Raw genomic sequence first — 7,052 nt, forward strand, 5'->3', positions numbered from 1 at the left:
AAAAAAGCAGAGGACAACAAATGCTGGGGAGGATGCGGAGAGACTGGGACCCTCCTGCATTGTTGGTGGGACTGCAAAATGGTCCAACCACTCTGGAAAGCAATATGGCGCTTCCTCAGAAGGTTGGAAATAGAAATATCTTATGACCCAGCAATTCCTCTACTTGGTATTTACTCACAAGAAATACGAACCATAACACGAGTAGATATATGCACACCAATGTTCATAGCAGCACTACTTACAAAAGCAAAAAAATGGAGATAACCAAAATGCCCATCAATTGAAGAATGGATAAACAAACTGTGGTACATGCACACAACGGAATACTGTGCTAACTTGAAGAACAACAAGGAAGCTGCAAGCCATCGCATAACATGGATGAACCTTGAGGACATTATGCTGAGTGAAATTAGTCAGTCACAAAAGGAGAAATACTGCATAAAAGTAGAACTGTGCTCCCTAGGGTTTTTAATGGCTGGAGTTTTGGGAGTAGATCGCAAGACTTTCTTTCAAGGTGCTTTTGGGTGGATTCAAACCACCAATCTTTGGGTTATTAGTTGTTAAGAATGAATTGTGTGTGCCCTTACCACCACCCAAATATGTGTCAACTTAGCTGGGCTCTGACTTAGTATCATGAAAAAGCTTCCATTTATGACATGATGTAAGCATTTTATGCAGTGAAAATCCTCACCTCTATGATGTTAATGAGGCAGGAGTAGAGTCCGTTATGTTAATGAGGCAGGGGGAAATGTATCCTGGTAGGTTGTATTTTGAGTCCATCTCTATTGGTCTATGAAAGAAATTACACAAGGGAGCAGAGCTCAGAAGGACCTACTACTATCAAGAAAGAAGAGTTGAGACCAAGAGACAAGAGCTGGGAGTGGAGCTGGTTCTTTGGTCCCAGGGTTCCTATGTTGGGAACCTCCTAGACCCTGGGGAACACTAACAACAAGGACCTTTCCTCAGAGTCAACAGAGAGAGCAAGTCTTCCCTGAAGCTGGTGCCATGGATTCCAACTTCCAGCCTCATAAACCATTAGAGAATAAATTTGTTTGTTAAAGTAATATGTCTGTTATCTCACAAGACTAGATAACTAAGACAGCAACTATGCAGTTAACCATTTGCACCATCCAGGAACTTGTTTACTACTCTACACTTTCCCCAAATGGAACTCATAACTGACATTATGACGATTTGGGTCATTCTTTTTACCCCATGTCTCACTTGCCCACTAGTTTAGAAGCTCAATGAGAACAGTAATCACATCTCTTATTTACTGGGGTACCTTCAGAGAAGGGCCAACAAACTTCCAGTTCAGAGCAGAAAGACTTCCACGGGCCAGAGGAACCTCAGCTCTGCTTCTACCTTCCAAGAGACCACATTCAAAAGTCAGGAACAGAAAACTGACCAACACCTAGGACCAAATGCTGGGGAAAGTCATGTACTTCTAGAATCCGGGCTGGAAAGCCATGCTCTCAGAGATGTGCAGGCATAAGGCCAAGCCACAGAGAAGGATGCAGGACCCAGGAATTGAAACCTTGACCTCCACGCCCCCTAGCTGTGCCATGCTCATTAGGCCTCAGCATTGAAGCCAGCAGCAGGCTCTGGAATAGAAAAGGAAATAGACGAGGCTGTCTCCTCTGCTCCACCCTTGGGCAGAGCTAGGAAGGGCTCAGGTTGCCAGGTAATGAACAGAGGGACCCCAGCATGAACAGCCTGTGAGAAAACCCTCAGTGGAGGTTAGAAGTGCTGCCCAAAGGAGAGCCAGGACTTGGGGAGAAAAAAAAAAAGAGGAAAAGGGAATTTCCAGGGCTGCTGACCTCATGCCCATATGGGTAAGATTAGTTCCTGGATAGTTGGAAGACAGACAGCAACTCCCTTCCTGTCTTCAGTGTGGTTTTTTCACCCTCTCCTGGAGAGGGAACTCATTCCCAAAATGACAGGGCAGGAAAGGGCTCTCCAAGGTATCAAGTAGGTCCATATCGCTGGATACAAGAGACTTGTCCAGAGCCCCATTGCACAAGGGCTACATCAGTCAGCACTGTCTCTCCTACATCACCTGCACATGAGCTGTACAATCTGTCTCCTCTCTCCAGCTGTGTTGAGGAATGGGAACCCTGGCCCAACCCTGTCACCTAGTGTGGTTCAGAGCCTAGGAGTTCTGGGCACTAGCTTATCTGATCCCCCTCAGCAGTGTGACCAGGGCAGGCTGGCAGGGCCCACAGCAGCAATGGCCAAGATCACACAAGTCACCATGGGGCTGGAGAAGAAGTGCCCTGCTCTCTCTCTGCTCTCTCCACTGCCCTGTCTCTGCAATCCCACCTCCAAACAGAGGAGCCCCTTCCACCTTTTTATAGCTCTAGACTCCAGATCCACCTGGACCTGGTTCCAGAGACTACAAATCAGCAGGGGACCTACCAGCTGTGGGATACTACCCTCCCCTCCCACCCCCGCCCTTGTTAAAAAAAAAACCCAGACACTGAAAGGCAGCTAGCTCAGACCTTCTTCCAAAACAAGAACTCAGCTGAGTGGGGGGAGTCTCCCACAGCCCGCCCCAGAGGGGCCCAGGGGCTGCCCGCCGGAACCAGTAAGGCCCGGTCTGGGGACAGAAAGAGGCCCAGGCAGACAGCAGGTCAGGTGGTGACCACAAAGCGTGAAGATGGAAGTGATGCTGTTGAAACTGAAGAAGCCACCAGCCCAGAGAGAGGAGGCGGCAGCAGGGTTGCAGAGCAGCTAAGGGGAGTGGTGAGGCAGGGGTGTGGGCCCAAATCGCAGCCTATGTCTAGAGTAGGGTTGAAAAAATGCCAGATTTCAGAATGTAATTCCAGCTTCCAAACTGAAATGCTTGGCTCAGTCATGTGTGCTGGCGGGGAGGGCTATGTCACCTAGGGCCCCCACATGATATCCATAGGTATAATTTGCAAAATCCTTAGCCATTCCCCAAGTGTTGTTTTTCCATCTAATGGTGACAACAGCCCTGGGAGGAAGGCGGACTCCTTGTTTGATAGATGAGGAAACTGAAGCCCAGCTCAGGGACCTCATCAGTATTATTTAATGCTGCTGGTCATCTTGCGGTCTGTCTGTAGTTATAGAGGAAGGACATTCCCCCGGCTTTGGGGCAGGTGTTATCTACCTCCTCCAGCAGAGGTACGGGTTACCAGGGGTGCTGGTGGGTGAAAGTGGCAGCAGAGTAAAGGGAAGGGGTCTCCAGGAAAGAGCACAGAAGAAGTCTGTGTGTCAGGCACTACACTAAACACTTCAGTTGCATTTCCTCAGCTAACGTCTGTCCTAGTGGCAACTCTGTTGTCTGCTGTCCATGGGTGGCCATGAACGAGATGGGTCCAGTTACCACATCTGTTTTCTGGTATATGTAGAGAAGATAGAAACTGAGTAATGCCTTAACACTGGTGGGCAGTTTGAAATAGATCTACAGCTCGAGAATTAGCAGCAGGTCAAAGAGAAGAGAAGAGAGCCAGAATATTGAAGATAAATCATCAGTGGAGGCAGAAAGAAAGAGTCCCATCAGAGTGGGGGAGGCAGACATGGGGCAAATGAGGTACTTATGGTGCAAGTATGCAGCCCTGAAAGTGAGCACCTCCTTCAATGCCACGCCTGGGGTCTCGCCTGCACTAATCTCACCCAAGCCCCAGCCCTGACCAAATCCTGTAGGCTGGGTGTCATTGAACTAATACTCATCTTCTCTGTGCCTCATTTGCCTCATCTGTAAAATAGAAATAATACTGCAATCTACCTGCTAAGGCTAGTGGACGATTCAAACACTTAACTGAAACGATATGTGCATGTGTTAGAAGGGACTTCTCCCTTTCTACTTCCTTATTATTTGATTTGATGGGCACTGGTGGCTCAGTAGTAAACTTCTCGCCTTCCATGTGGGAGACCTGGGTTCACTTCCCAGTCAAGGCACCTCCTGCGCAGCTACCACCTGTCTGTCCGTGGAGGCTTCTGTGTTGCTAGGATGCTGAACAGGTTTCAGCAGAGATTCTAAGATGGGTTAGGAAGACAGGCCTGGTGATCTATTTCAGACAATCAGCCAATGACAACCTTACGGATCACAAGAGCTTTTTACACTGGATATAACTGACTCTGGGAGCAGCACAGGATCGGGCAGTGTTCCCCTCAGCTGTGCATAGGTTGCTTTGAGTTGGAAGCTAATCAGACAGCAGGTACCCATAACATGGTTTGACTTAATAGAAATCACATATTAGTTTTATAATGAAATGTGTGTTGTACCTAGCTCAGTATCTGGCATACAGATGTTTAGTAAAAGGCTGAGGTACCCCACAACTGTGCCTAGTTGATTTAAAGGTTAAGGCTTCTCCTTCAGAAAGTCCCTTTTAGTGGAGTACGAGAGGACTTTAAAAGTTTGCAAAAAAATGGAATTGAATGATAATGGAGCTTTTCCACAAGCTTTTTGAAGCCCCCTCTTGGCTCAGTATGCTAACTTGGGGCTTTCTGTTAATTTCTGGCAACCTCTTGACTGCTGGCCCAGTGAAATAGGGTCATTGGGTTAAAAACTAGTGCAGCTGTGGCTATGAGAAGTCCAGGAACTAAGGTACCATGCTCATAAAAGACCTGGAATTCATTTGAGCGTCATTTTCCTCAACTACAAAATGGGACCATCCAGTGATTCCACCCAGGGATGAGAGGAAGTCAGGTGTCATGAGAGCACTTGCAAACTAAAATAGAAAGCAAAACACATTTAAATGTTACGATGCTCTGCAGTCCTCCCCATACACGTCAAGGTCGGGAAACTAGTCCCAGGACCAGCAAGAAGGAAGAGCATGACTGGAGTGTGAGCTCCCTGCCTAGAAAAACAGCCATAGCAGAGGCAGGGGCATAGAGAGACAGAACAGCTGTGGGCTCTAGGCCTATGGACTGAGAACGGCTGTGTGCCTGTGGACAGGAGGCTGGCTGGCAGAATAAGCCCTTTGGACACTTACATTTTGTTTTGTAAGTGTACATCAAATAGTTTTGCTTTGTTCATTTGTGAAATATAAGATGTAAATGTGGAGCCACCAGGAGGAAGCAGGGTATTTGTTGTTGCAAGAAGGGGATTGTAATCATTAACATGAAACAGTGTATGATTTGTTGAATGTAAAGCAGATGATCTTGTCTGTAAACCTTCACCCAATTCACAATAAAAGATGGAAAAAAAAAAAAAAAAAGACCAAACTGTGCCCTCTTGATGGCTGCTGGGCTCACATATTTGTGAACAAACAGCACTTACTTTAGACAAGTGGGCAGTCAGTCTCTACAATGAGATCACTAACAAAGCGGTTGCAGGTATAAGGTTTAGCATAAAGAACTGGTGCTCAGGTGTCCTGGGTTCTACTTTTGATCCTGATCCACAAAAGACACCAGCATCCTCCTCTGAGTTTCCTAAAATGTAGGGTTATGTAGCAACAATAACACCATAAGACAAGGGTTGGACTAGCTGGGTTCATTCTAGTTCTAACACTCTAGAATTTGCAGTTTACCATCACCCCTTCTGTAGCTCTCTGACTATATGAAGTCTTCTAACCCTAGCTACAATGAGCCCTGGTAGTGTAGTAGGTTTGCAAGGGCAACAGTTTGAACTCACCAGCCGCTCCATAGGAAAAAGATGAGACTTTGTGCTCCCATAAAGATTTAAAGCCTCAGAGACCCTACAGGGTCAAGATGAGCTGGAACTAACACGCGGCAGCATCCCTAACTGCAGTTCATCCTAACACCCAGGTGGATTTTCCTGACCATCAGCTCTCCCACAAGAGCCACTGCTGTACTGTCACCTCCCTCAAAGGCCCTCTCTGGACACGCCCAGTCCTTGCTCCTTCTGAGATGCCCGGGGACTCTGTGTTCCTCAGACATAGTCTACACCTCCCCTGTAGCCTTCTTCATCACTCATTCCTGCCCTAGCCTTCACTCAATCACAGTGGGAGCTATTCAGCTCCACCACACAGGTTACACCCCACCTGCCAAACACCAGAGCCAGAATTCACCCTGGAGGAGGGGTGGAAGGTGGGCCAGGGCTATCAGCTGGCTAAAACTATTGCAAAAGAAGGCTAAGGAGCGTCCAGTTAAAGCCAGAGGGAGGTCAGCTGTTTTAAGCACTATTGTACACCAGGCGCTGTACGCTGCCACCAAGTCGATTTTGATTCATAGCTACTCTACACAGGATAGAGGAGAATGGCTCCTGGAGTCCTGGTGTGGTGCTGTAGGATAAGCACTGGGCTGCTAACCATAAGGTTGGTGGTTCAAGCCCACCAGCCGCTCCTCAGAAACCATACACAGGGTCGCTATAGTCGAAACCGACACCATGGCATTTAACAAGAACTACTACTCCTTAGGGTTTCTGAGAGCAGACAGTTTCATCTTTCTCTCAAGGAGCAGCTGATGGGTTTGAACCACTAATCTTGTGGTTAGCAGCTCGATGCTTGACCCACAGTGCCACCAGGGCCCCTCTCCTCACCACACTGAGATGAAAATTATCATCCCTATTTTCCAGAGAGAAACCCAGCACTCTCAGCTACAAGTTGATGTGGCTGGATGTCATTAAGTTGGTCCCAACTCAGTGACTCTGTATGAGGTTTCTGAGGAGTGGCTGATGGGTTTGAACCTCCAATTCTATGGTTAACAGTCCAGTGCTTATCTTACAGTGCCACAACAGGACTCCTTCAGTTAGATAGCATCATCTTTATTGTTCACATGAGGAAACTGACTCAGAGATTAAGTCACTTGCCTAAGGACACACAGCTAGTCACTGGCAGAACAAATGTTGTTAAGTGTGTTAACTCGGTTCCAAACTATAGCAAGTGCATGCAGGGTTTCCAGGGAGCAACTAGTTGAGTTTGAACCACTGACCTTGCTGTTCAAACTGACCTTGCAGTCCAGCGCATTATCCTGAAGGGCCACACCAGGACTCCAGAACAAATCATTTGTCCTTAATCTGGCAGACTTTAACAACACCAATACCAACCAGGGGCTGACCTCAGGGGAGGAAACCACTCTAGCCGTTCCGCTATTTGGAACATGTTCCAATTCTTCACAAACCC

This window comes from Chrysochloris asiatica, unplaced genomic scaffold, assembly GCF_000296735.1.
Source record: "Chrysochloris asiatica unplaced genomic scaffold, ChrAsi1.0 scaffold00057, whole genome shotgun sequence".
NCBI lineage: Eukaryota > Metazoa > Chordata > Mammalia > Afrosoricida > Chrysochloridae > Chrysochloris > Chrysochloris asiatica.